This window comes from Macaca nemestrina, chromosome 1 (genome assembly GCF_043159975.1).
Source record: "Macaca nemestrina isolate mMacNem1 chromosome 1, mMacNem.hap1, whole genome shotgun sequence".
NCBI lineage: Eukaryota > Metazoa > Chordata > Mammalia > Primates > Cercopithecidae > Macaca > Macaca nemestrina.
Genome location: NC_092125.1, coordinates 10,650,107 through 10,664,348, shown reverse-complemented (window position 1 = coordinate 10,664,348; position 14,242 = coordinate 10,650,107).

Below are 14,242 nucleotides of genomic sequence, written 5' to 3'. Positions count from 1 at the left end.
AAAAGATGTTGAATATTTTCATCACTTCAGAAAAATTTTTCTGGCCCTTTGAAGTACTCTGTCTTCCAAGTCCCAGGAGATTAAAAACTTGCTTTGTGTCATTGTAACATTTTTCTCCTCTAGAATTCTATATCAATGGTATGGAATTTCAAATTCAATTTCAATTCAAATTCAGTTTCAAATTCCATAAATTTCCATATCTATGGTAGGTTATTTTTTATATCTGGAATCTTTCTCTCAGCATAATTTTTTCAAGATTTATATTGTTGTTATATATAATTTATTTTTATTGAAGTATAATATTCCTACCTCATAATTTACACATTCATCTACTGATGGAAATTCAAGTTGTTTACAATTTTTTACTGTTATAAATTAAACTTATATGAACAATTGTGAACGCGTCTTTGTGCAGGCATATATCTCTTGAGCACCTCAAAGTAGAATCACTGGGATATAGGGTACGTGTATGTAAACTTAAAACGATTTTTTAAAACGTTTTCATTTTCTTTGAGACAGAGTCTTGCTCTGTCACCTGGGTTGGAATGCAGTGGCGCAATCATGGCTCACTGCAGCTTCATCTTCCTGGGCCCAAGTGATCCTCCATTCAGCCCCCCAAGTAGCTGGAATCACAGGTACACACCAGCAAGCCCAGCTAATTTTTTAATTCTTTGTAGACACAAGGCCTCACTATGTTGCCCAGGCTGATTTGGAACTGCTGGGCTCAAGTGATCCTCCTGCCTCGGCTTCCCAAAATGCTGAGGTTATAGATGTGAGCCACTGCACCCCTCCTAATAGTTTTTTCCCCCTGGATGGGTGGTATTTTCCATTCCCACAATCGCAATGTGAGGTATTCATAATTTGTTCCTTATGTTCCTTCTCCTAGCTAACAGTTGGAATTGTTAAATTTTTAAATTTTAATCATTCTAATAAGTGTGCGATGATATCTTATTTTGGTCGAATTTGTGTTCCTCAAATAACATATTATGTAATTATCTTTCTTGGAGTTTCAAACTGATGGTAAAAATTTTAGAAAATGAGATCAACAGGTGCCAGTTCATGGCCCAGAAGTAGTGACAGTCACATCAACTTCAGTCCTGCTTATACTAAGGTAGTTTATCCAACTGGAGAATAGAGTACATTTTCATGTGAGTTGGAGAATGGAAAAAATGGTAACTAGGACTATTTCTATAATTTCCTTGAATATTTGAGTCACCTAATAAATTGATCTCTTTTTGCATACAAACAAGATCAAAAAGAGTCCAACAAATCTTGGTTCAAAATCTGCCTTACTATGTATGAGGTATGTAAACGTGGAAAAAATAAGAATTCTAAAAAATTTGAAATATTAACATGACATTCCAGAAGGATTGTTTGAGTACTACATAAGTCACATTGCAGGTGTGGGGAAAACACATTATCCTTTTTTGTTCTAATTCTTAAATTAAAAGGCAGATTAGTTTTATATGGAATACTTGAAGGGTTATTTGGGAGGAAACAACTAATGAACAGTTTTGGTAAACAGGGTCTGTGTTACTTTTAGCAGAATTCTCCTAATGATTTCAGAATGGGATACTAAGAAACACGGACACTGCCAGGGAGGGTGCAGTGGCTCACATCTGCAGTCCCAGCACTTTGGGAGGCCAACGCGGGCAGATCACGAGGTCAGGAGTTCAAGACCAGCCTGGCCAATATGGTGAAACCCCATCTCTACCCAAAATACAAAAATTAGCTGGGTGTGGTGGCGCATGCCTGTAATCTCAGCTACTCAAGAGGCTGAGGCAGAAGAATTGCTTGAACCTGAGAAGCAGAGGTTGCAGTGAGGTGACATTGTACCACTGCACTCCACCCTGGGCGACAAAGCGCAACTCCGTCTCAAAAACAAACAAACAAACACGGACACTGTCTGAGCACCCTCATTCTGCATTTGAAGAAATACAGATACAATGGCAAAAAAAAAAAATCGTTCGCTTGGAATTACAGTAAAGAATCTGCAAGTGTTGGCAAGCATAACTTTGATTATTATTTGATTACATGAATTATGAAATGCATGTAGGTTGAAGTTTTAGAGAGACAAATAAATACACAGTATAATTGGGGGTTCTTATTATCAAGGTCCCTCATTTTTAGTATCTGATAGTTTCACATCTTCTTCCTCATGAGTCCATGGCATAGAGTGTCGCTCTGTCATTTCCTGGCTCCTGTGGGTTAGAACCTTTTATGATGTACATATCTCTCCATAGTGGCTCCCTATGATGTTTTGATAAGAAGCTATTCTGGAACCTTCAGCTTTTCTTCTGTTACTACCTGTTGAGGTGAGAGCAAAGGGGATAGAGACAGCAAAGGAGGCAAGAAGTGGTCTACTCTCTTTTCCATCTTTGACCCAAGGATAAGTACTAACCACAGCAGAGCTTATAGCTGGCTACATATTAAGGATATTTTCCTAAAGACCTGAAGAAAACAAAACAGCATAACATTAGAGGCCAGATAAATTTTGAACAAGATCAAGATTTGATTTTGGGGCCCTTGGGGTTCAGCTATAACCTGTCTCTTCTGAGATGATGTAATTATCCTCCCTCCAGGTGGAGGCAGTTCACCACCGTTCCTCTCGGATATATGTGCATTTGGAGAAGACCCTTATTCCATCACAAAGCACAGGATGGGAGTAGAATCCTGGCTCATCTACTCTAATGGTGAGTTCCCCAGTGTCCTCTTTTCCATTCCACCTCTGACATGCTCTGACAATGGCACCCTGTCAGCCTGTCCCATAACGCCATAAACTACTATTGCTACATTTTCCAAAGTTTAAGCTTACTTAGAATATGTATGATAGTTTTTCTAACCTGGTTCAATTCCTTTTCATGAATTTCTATTCATTATTAGGTCAAGATGAATACACATTCTTCCTGTAGTTTTCCAGGTCCTGGTTTCTGAACTTGGGAGCAATTATTTAAAAATTAATACAGTGACAGTGATAATCTGTCCTAATGCAATACTCAAAAGCAAATTTTGCATTTTCAAAATGACAGATTTTGTAGCTTTCACCATAGTTGTAGCGTTTTAACAATTTGAAGCCAATTTCAATGAGTACCCTAATTTCTCCAAATATTTAGCAAGAAGAGTTTTTATAAGCAAAGAATCTAGGCCCTGGAAAATTAACTTTCCTCTTTCTCACACTTGTGAGAACAGCGAGGCTCAGAGAGTCTGAAATACTTGCCAAAGGTCCTAAGGGTAGTGGAGCTGGGATTCAAACCTATGTCATTCTTACTCTAGAACCCTACTGCCTTATAAAATGTGTCACTGAATGTAACTTCCCTTAGCACATCAATCCATGTGCAGCAAAAGTTCTACAAGCTCTGGGGTCAAGTGGAGCGATAGGTTTTCTGTGTCTTCAGATAAGTTGACTTGACCCAATCATAGTCAATTCAATTTTCATTTATTGATCTTCCATCGGTTTCAGGTACTAAGTGCTAGACATAAAAATGACCAGAGGAAAAAGAGAACTTTGGAATGAGAGCAGAATGGATTATTTTCTTCTTTCTTTCCTCTGGTTCAAATAGCATATCTCTTGCACATGACAGTTTTCCTGTAACCTGGTGTAGCACTCTGAAAATCCAGTAAAGCAGGAGTGACAGCACTGTAACTCATGAACTCCACTGAGATAGCTATGGTGTGACAAACCTGTCTCGGCTGTCTGTATATAAATTAGGAATTCCTAAAGCTTTCAATACGAAAGTTGCTGTGAACTGCTTCATTTCAAACTGAAAGCATTGAAATGCTAATTAGGAAGCATTTTTTTTTTTCCTTCAAAGTAACTTTAAATAACTTTTCGGGAAAGTAAATACATTTACTCTATTTTTATGGGACAGATTTCTCCCTATGAGAGGAGAATGGCCATTTTTGTGAACTACTGTTGGATATGACATATATTTTGGAAGTCCCTTTCAATCTTTGGATTTGGCAGATAAAATGTTTATACCAATTGTATTTTATTGAAAGCCATTTTATGCAAATTAATTTAACACAGAATTTAACGATTTTGGATGCTGAGAGATGAGGGGAAAGAAACAACCTTTAAAATTAACACTGTAATTTTCATCTTCTGATTGTCTCAGCCTCCCCCAGAATAGAAAATGCTTATTCTCTTGGAGAGAGAAATACATTTAATCCTTACACGGGCACACTCAAAATTGTTACTGTGCTTTTACGTATCTCCTTTGGTGTATTTTTTTTCACCATGTCCTATACGTTTTTTTTTTTATTTTGTGAAATGAGGTTTGAGTGTGTGCCTGTGTGTGCGTGCATACGTGCACAGGAGGTGGGACAAATTCTAAATAAGCTCAGGTAGAATTTATTTATTTTTTCTAATTACAGAGTGCTCACAGAACACCAAGCAATGGCCCGATTTTTCATGTAGCAGAAGCACAGCTGCCTTCTCTCTAACCTACACCTCCTCCTCTATTCCTGACCTTGTAAGTGGCATGGATAATTAATCAATGACATACACTGATGACATAGGTATCATTTTAAACTCTGTTTTCTATTATACCTCCTCCATTTCCTTCTCAATGTGGTTGATCAACCAAAGGCCCATCTATTCTTTTTAATAATGTCTTCATGTTATCAAATATTTTCATTTCCTTTGATACTCTGTGATATACAATCATATCATTTTTTTTCAAATTTGTCGTAATTCTGTCATATTGCATATATTTTACATATCTTTATAAAGGATTTCCCTTTTGGTATCTGGCTATCTTTGTTTATAATTACAGAAAAGAAAGAAAAATAAGTTGCATAATAAATATTTTATAATTTAATACATTTCAATTTTAAAAACTTAACATCCACAAAGGCATCAAGGTAATACCATATTTTTTTGGTATACGCATGAGTAAACATCGACACTATCATTTGTTAAGTCCTAGAAAATGGTGATAAGGGTTGTTTCTGGGTGACATGGACAAGAGAAATTGTGAGAAAATAGTGTTAAGGAAAAATCAGTTATATGTAAATGCATATGTGTATGTGTGTGTGTATCCTAAAAAACAATTATTATATTGCTAAATAAGGAATTAAATGCTCTATTTTCTTTAACCTGAGCATGTAATACAAAAAATAATCCAATCATAATAGGGAAAGCAAAGACATATTTCAGAGCAAGTTTAAGAAGTTTTCATTTAGACCTGTATTTATAAAAGTAAACCACTCTTTGAGATGAGGTGGAGCCTCTTTATATAGAGATGAATCATCTGATCAACGCCAGGTTTATGTTTGTTGTTTTACTTACTTCTTAGCATTGTTGTTTTCTTTAGTTATTTTGTTTTAACCTTACATCTGGGTAAAAATTTGGAACCTGAACTTTCCAACCATATGCTTCTCCTTCCGTTTATTTGAGACTTAAGAAGATTCCAAAATAAAATGTCTTTAAAGAACTTCCAACGTAATTATTCTTTGATTTGTGTTTACTTCATTCCTCCATAAATGAAGTATAAATAAAGTCATTATGATGACATTTTGTGAAGGAAATAATTGATTTATATATGATTATCTTTAGTAGCTACTACTTAATATTAAATTATTTGTCATTATAAAATATCTTTTGAATCAGATATTATTATAGTTTCACTATTGTTTACCAGCAGTGTGTATGATCTAGGAAAGTTATTTTTTTTTTTTCCTCATCATGTTTAACATTTATTTAACACTCTTAGGACACACTCTGTGCAAAATGCTTTACGTACTTGAATTAATCTCCACAATAATGCTATGAGGTGGACTAGTATTGTTTTCTTGTTTTAAAATCATTTTTCTTCAACTTTCATTTAAAACTCCAGGGTACCTCTGCGGGATGTGCAGGTTTGCTATATAGGTAAACATGTGTCATGGTGGTTTGCTGCACAGATCAACCCATCACCTAGATATTGATCCCAGCATCCATTATCTATTCTTCCTTATGCTCTCCCTCCTCCTACCACCCTCAACAGGCCCTAGTGTGTGTTATTCCCTACCATGGGTCCATGTGTTCTCATTGTTCAGCTCCTGCTTATAAGTTATGAGAACATGCGGTGTTTGGTTTTCTGTCCCTGTGTTAGTTTGCTGAAGATAACGGCTTCCAGCTCTATCCATATCCCTGCAAAGGATATTATCACATTCCCTTTTTATGGCTGAATAGTATTCCATGGTATATATATGTACCACATTTTCTTTATCTGGTCTATGATTGATGGGCATTCAGGTTGATTCCATGTCTTTGCTGTTGTGAATAGTGTTGCAGTGAACATACACATGCATGTATCTTTATAATAGAATGATTTCTATTCCTTTGGATATATATCCAGTAATGGGATTGCTGGGTCAAATGGTATTTCTGTCTCTAGGTCGTTGATAAATTGCCACACTGTCTTCCACGATGGCGGAATGAATTTACACTCCCATAACAGTGTTTAAGCGTTACTTTTTCTCTTAACCTCACCAGCATCTGTTGTTTCTTGACTTTTTAATAATCACCATTCTGACTGGCGTGAGATGGTATCTCATTGTGATTTTGATTTGCATTTCTCTAATGATCAGTGATGTTGGGCTTTTGGGCCCATATGTTTCTTGGCTGCATGAATGTCTTCCTTTGAGAAGTGTCTGTTCATGTCCTTTGCCCACTTTTTAATAAGGTTATTTGTTTATGTCTTGTGAATTTGTTTAAGTTCTTTGTAGACTCTGGATATTAGACCTTTGTCAGATGGATAGAGTGCAAAGATTTTATCCCATTCTGTAGGTTGTCTGTTCACTCTGATGATAGTTTCTTTTGCTGTGCAGAAGTTCTTTAGTTTAATTAGATACCATTTGTCACTTTTTGCTTTAGTTGCTATTGCTTTTGGCGTTTTCTTCATGAAATCTTTGCCCTTGCCTATGTACTGAATGGTATTGCCTAGAATTTCTTCTAGGGTTTTTATAGTTTTGAGTTTTACATTTAAGTCTGTAAATATACATTTAGCAATGTTAGTGGAAGGAAAAAGAAAATCCTCAATCTTGGATAGTAAAAATAATCAAATGGATTAGTTAATATTTGACCTGTCCAAGTTGTTGTGTTTTCTCCTTAGTGTAAACAGCTTATAAAGCACACATTAAAATTGACTTCTGTTATCGTTAAACACAAAAAACAACAACAAAAACATAACAAAAGAACTTCATTCTGACCAGAAAAATAATAAAATAGGCAAAGTTAGAAAAATGATAGATATGTAATATTATATATAATACATATGTGTGATTTTGAATGTTTCCATAATATTTCCTCTGATTACACCATAATTAATTTCAATACTATTGTTTGCAATATAGGTGACTTTAAGCATCTCTTTTGTAGTTAGAATGCTAACTCTTTGCTATTTAAATATAGTGCAAAATCCAGTAATTTGTTCCTACATTTGTTTAAGGTTTTTTTCATGACACAGAAATTTTAAATTTTGATATAATTCATCTGGTGTATTTTTTGTAGGTGTTATCGTTAATGATGATTTTTGGATCTTTTTAATGAAAATGAATTTTATTTGAAAATTACTACCATTTAAGTTTTTAAAATCTTAGTAATAATATTATTTTTCTAGGGCTGTCACAACAAAATACCATTAACTGGGTAGCTTAACTAACAAAAATGGCAGGGCGCGGTGGCTCAACTTGGGAGGCCGAGATGGGTGGATCACGAGGTCAGGAGATCGAGACCATCCTGGCTAACACGGTGAAACCCTGTCTCTACTAAAAAAAATACAAAAAACTAGCTGGGCAAGGTGGCGGGTGCCTGTAGTCCCAGCTACTCGGGAGACTGAGGCAGGAGAATGGCGTGAACCCGGGAGGCGGAGCTTGCAGTGAGCAGAGATCGCGCCACTGCACTCCAGTAGGGGTGACAGAGCGAGACTCTGTCTCAAAAAAAAAAAAAAACAAAAAACTAACAAAAATGTATTTGTTCAGGATCTGGAGGTTAGACGTTCTAGATTAAAGCTCTGACAGGTTTGGTTTCATCTGGGGCCTATCTCCTTGGCTTACAGAAGGCCACTTTATTTCTGTGTCCTCTCTTGGTCTCTCTTCTGTATGTACATCCCTGATGTCTCTCTAATTTGTTTTCTAAATTTACCCTTCTTATAAGGACACCAGTCAGATTGCATTAGGACCCACCCTAAACTCTTTATCTTAACTTTACCAACTATTTAAAAACTCCCCAAATACAGTCACATTCTGAGGTACTAGGGGTTAGGACTTCAGCACATAAATAAGGCCTCATAAACAGTCATTACAATTCAGATATTTAACATTATTGTTAGAGAAAAAAAATACTTAGCAGTATCATCTGCTGGATTTCATCTACAGTCATTTTATGATATATTCGCAAAAACCTAATTTTGATTACTCAATTGTTTTAGTCATTGAAAACTTTTAAAAACACTTTTTATTAAGTAGGTTTTTAAACATATTACAAAAAGCATTTTTTAAATTTTTATTAAGTAGACTTTCAAACATATTAAAAAGTAGAAGTACTAGTAACAGTAACGAATCCCAATATAACCACCACCCATCTGCCATAATTATTTGATTCATAAATATCTTTTTATGTATTTCTCCACCTACTTCTCCTCTTTCCAAGAAACTAATTTTGAAATACCAGGCTCAAATAATTTCATTCATAATATTTCAGTGTGCATCTCTTTAAGGATTTTTAAACATAAACAACATGCCAATTTTACAATAAAATTTTAAAGTATTGTCTTAATGTGATCAACTATCTGTTCAGTGTTCAAATGTTTCTGACTATCTCATAGCATTTTAGTAATCTATTCAAATGAGGATCCAACTATTCATATTTAGATCTCTATATTGCAAATGGTTGGGATGTCTTATTGAATGTTAGACACTTAATTTTAGAATAAAAAACACTTCTGTCAACGATATAAAAACTAAGATTTGTAGCATTTATGTTTGATACGTTGGATTAGTGCTACTATATTAGTTATGGTTTTTCATTTGTTGAGCGTGTTCTTTGTTCTTCTTTTTGTCTTCTACTCTTTTTCTATCTTCTATGGCTTTAATTGACCATTTTAGATTATTTAATTTTATGTAGCCTTGCATATCTATTTTGCCTATTTTCCTCTTTTTTAGTAATTGTCCTGGAGTTTGCAACATACATTTAGAACTAATTCAAGTTCAGTGTCAAATAAAATTATACTGCTTCACAGTAAGTACAAATACCTAATATCAGCAAAACATTCCTAATTCCTCCTCATCTGCCTTATAGCGTTGCTGTCTCTCATTTCATTCATACATTGTCAGGCCTCTGAGCCCAAGCCAAGCCATCACATCTCCTGTGACTTGCACGTATATGCCCAGATGGCCTGAAGCAACTGAAGAATCACAAAAGAAGTGCAAATACCTTGCCTCGCCTTAACCGATGACATTCCACCACAAAAGAAGTGAAAATGGCCGGTCTTTGCCTTAAGCTATCATATTATGTTGTGAAATTCCTTTTCCTGGCTCATCCTGGCTCAAAAATCTCCCCCACTGAGCACCTTGTGACCCCCACTCCTGCCCGCCAGAGAACAACCCCCCTTTGACTGTAATTTTCCTTTACCTACCCAAATCCTATAAAATGGCCCCACCCTTATCTCCCTTTGCTGACTCTCTTTTCCGACTCAGCCTGCCAGCACCCAGGTGAAATAAACAGCCACGTGGCTCACACAAAGTCTGTTTGGTGGTCTCTTCACACGGACGCGCATGACATACATAAGTAGATATCAGCATATACATAAACGTACGTAATACAGATACACTGTTATTTTGAATTAACTGTTCAATGAATAAAGAAAAAGAAAGGTTATATTTTAACTCCAGTTATTCATTCTCTAATGTGCTTCCTTTCTTTCTGTAGATCCAAGCTTTCGACCTATATCATTTTCTTTCTCTCTTAATTTCTTTCAACATTTTCTGCAAGGCAGGTCTCCTGGCAACAATTTTTTGTTTGTCTGAGAATGTGTTTATTATTCCTTCATTTGTGAAGTGTAATTTGAGAAGGTACAGAATTCTTGGTTAGTGTTTTGGGTCTTTTCCCTCCTCAACACTGAGTATTTCACTCCACTCTCTTCCTGTTTGCATGGTTTCTGGGTCAGAGGTAATTCTTATCTTTGCTCCTCTACAAGCAAGGCATTTTCGGGCTCTGACTTCTTTAAGGATTTGTTCTTTGACTTTGTATAGTTTGAATGTGATATGTCTAGGTATATATATATATATTTTTGGCACCTATTCTACTTGGTGTTCTCTGACCTTTCTGAATCTGTGGATTGACTTCTAACATTAATTTGGGAGACATTCTGAGTCATAATTGTTTCAAATATTTCCTCTGTTCATTTCTCTCTCTTTTTTTCCTATATTCCTATTACAAATTTGTTACATATTTTGTAGCTCTCACACAGTTCTTGAATATTCTGTTCTGTTTTTTTCAGTAATGTTTCTCTTTGCTTTTTGGGTTTTGGAAGTTTCCACTGTCATATCCTGAAACTGAGGGGTTCTTTCCTGAGCCAAGTCCAGTCTCAAAACTAGCCCATGAAAGACCTTCGTTTCTGTTAGTGTGTTTGTGTTTGACCTCTAGCATTTTTTTTAATTCTTTCTTGGGATTTCCCTCTCTCTGTTTATATTATCCATCTGTTCGTGCGTGCTGTCTACATTTTTCATTAAAGCATATTAATTGTAGTCTTTTAAAAGTCACGCTCTGATAACGCCAACATTCCTACCATATCTGACTCTGGTTCTAATGCTTGTTCAGTATTTTCAAACTGTGTATTTTGCCACTTAGTATCTCTTGTAAATCTTTCTTGGAAAGTACAGATGATGTATTAGGTAAAGGAAACTGTGATAAATAGGCCTTTAGTAATATGGTGGTAATGTGTCGGGGGAGGGAAAGTATTTTATAGTCTGTGATTAGGTATCAGACTTTTGGCAAGACCGTGACCATAGACTGTCAACATCACCAGTGCTTCTCAGTTGCCCCACTTAGGGAAGAATGGGACAGAATGGCTAGAGGGTCTGGAGTTGGATATTTTCCTTCCCCTAGAGAGATTAGGCTCTGATATAATTTCAGCAGATTAGTCTCTTATAAAATATGTTCTCCTAGGCAGGCCTTTTCAAGAAGAACAGAGTGTATTGGTACATTCCAAAATATTCTCTTTCCCTTCTCTCACTGAAAAAAGGAGGGGATTTTTCTGCCATATTTGTGAGGCCCTAGCAGGCTTCTGGAGGTAAAACTCACCAATCACTGGGTCCTCTCTCCCCACTCACTGAGGACTGGGTCCCCTGGAGTTTCTGACTCCCAGACTTGTCCACACTGAGGCTCCAGCAACTTCTCCATTGCCATTCAGGTTTTCATGCCCCAGAACTTGTTTCTGAGGCAGTTTCTGCTCCAATGAGTTGTGATTCTCAGTATTTGCTTTTGTCTCCAATATAATGGGCAGTGGTTTACCCTGTGACCTCACTTCTTTGATGGATCTAAAAACAGTTGTTTTTTCTTTTTTTTTTTTTTTAGTTTGTTCAGCTTTTGTCAGGGAAATTTTTCGATATTCTTTTATTTCTAATTATCATTTTATTCATTTTGTTTTAACAGCTAGAAGATTCTGTAATCCGCAAATAAGGATTGAAATCTCTTCCTTTCTCACCTTTATGTATTTTATGGCAATTCAAATAGAACTTTTACCATAATTTGGCACAACAGTGATTCAAGCTAGAAACATTAAAACTAAGAATCAGACATGGGAACTGTAATTTTACTATGAAATATAATCATTATTCTTGATTTCTGGAAGATGAATATTATCAAGTCTTTTTAGTTCACTTTGAGTTCTTGCTTGTCAAGATTAACTTTATTGTAAATATGTGCTTACTTTTGTGTGAAATACATTTGTCATGTGATTTGCTTCATGTATATGCGACCATATGATTTAAATCAAATTTTCTAATGCAGTTTTTTCTTTCATACCTGGAATGCTTGAATTTTGGTATATTATTCAAGTATAATGCTTGATTTTATTTGTTAATATTTCAATTTTGATTTCTACATAGGTATCAATAAATACGATTGACCTATACTCATTATTATATTTTCTTTTTTCCTAATGTTGCCTTTTTCTTGATTTGCTAGCTTTGAAAAATAAATTTCAGAAGGTAGTAAAATTTACTCTATGTCTTATGGTTTTGGCATTCTATTTATTTCAGTGCTTTTTCCTAGATTCTTTTTCTTTTGACTGGGTCACAGTTTATTATATGACTTCTATATTTTATTGTAATTTATAATTATTATAATAGAGTTTCTATTGGTGGAAAATTTTCTGCATGTTTGAAAAATCATTACTTTAATTGTTTTAATTAAGCTTTTTTTGAGATAATTTGGGACTCAAACACAATTGTAAGAAATAACATACAAAGAGTCCATGTACAGTTTGCCAAATGACAATATCTTTCAAAACTATAATACGATGTCAAAACCAAGATATTGACATTGAAACAGTCAAGATATAGAACATATCCATCACCACAATGATGTTGCAAGTATAATAGTCTGTTCCTATTTATTGCTGAGTAATATTTCATAGTACAGATGTACCACCATACATGTATGAATTATCTCTTTATCCTTAATGTCATTAACCTTTCACCCATTGAAGGCCACCTAGATTATTTCACGCTTTGGGATATTATAAATAAAACTCCCATGAACATTTGTATACAGGTTTTTGGGTAGACCTGATTTTCATTTATCTGGGGTACAGGTTCAAGAGTTCAATTCCTGGGTTATACGGCACTTCTATGTTTAGTTTTGTAGGAAAGTTCCAGATTGTTTTCCAGAGTGACTGTACCACTTTAAATTCCCATTACAACATGTGATCCAGTTTTTCTAGATCCTCCCCGGAATTTGGTATTGTCACTACTTTACTTTTTGTCATTCTGATGGATGTGCAATAATAAAACATTGTGTTTTAAATTTGCATTTCTGTAGTGATTAGTGTTGGATAGTTTTTTCATGTGCTTATTTGCTATCTGAATATCCTCTTTAAATAAATGTCTTATGTTTATTTGCCCATTTTCTCACTGGATTCTATAATTTTTAATACTGAGTTTTGAGATGATTTTTTTTTTTCAATATATTCTAGAGGCAAGTCCTTTGTTGGTTATGTGGCTTTCAAATATTTTCTCTCAGTCTGGAAATTATCTCTTTCTCCTCTTCACAGGGACTTTCACAGAGCAAAATAATTTAGTTTTGATGAAGTACATGTGATCAGCTTTTCATTTTATGCATCTTGCTTTTGTGTCAAGTCTAAGAACTATTTACCTAGCCCTAATTCCCAGAATTATTTACTTTTTTCAAAAGCTTTGGAATTTGTTGTTTTACTTTTAAGTCAGTGTTGTCTTTTGAGTTCATTTCTAAGTGAAGGATGAAGTTTAATTTGAGGTCAAAGTGCCTTTAGTTGATACTCATATTTGTAATCAAATTTTACTTAGTATATAACTGACTTACATGCATTTTCCATCAGCATTTAATGATATTGTTCCATAATTTCCTTGAATCTGTTCTTTTGTTCATAGACACTCTTAGAATTATCTCTTCATCCTTAATGTCTTGAAATACAGTTACAATGTATTTGGGGTACATAGATTTAAAAAAAACTTGATGAGTGCTAGGTGGATAGATTTATGATTTTTTTTTTTTTAAATTTTCTTGAGTGTATTTACTCACAACTTCTGGAATACATAATGCCTAATATAAATCTTTTTACATTTTGAGATCTAACCTCCAAATTTTAAAGTTTTATTTTTGCTTTTTACATTTATATTCCCTTGTTTTGTGTTCAGTACGAGTTCTCCACTCTGCCTTCCTAATGCTAACTTATTTTTCATTCTGTCCACTTGGTACATTTTGTCCACATGTACTGAGCTGAAATGTCAAAGTTTAATTTGCATAAAATCTTGGTAACTCTTTTTCACGGAGCTAATACCTATTCTGAAGTCCTACCCTGTTTGCTCTGTTGTTTCCCAGGATGTAGTGCTTTCTCCCTGTTTACTGAAATGTCTTTTAAGACATGGCATCTGAACAGTGTTTGGTAATTCCTGATTATGGAGTCATTCTTCCTAGAAAGTAATGTGTTTTGTTTTTCTGATGCTTGTGTTTCATCCTATTTTTAGTGAGAATGAGAAAATATCCAAAAGCCTTTAC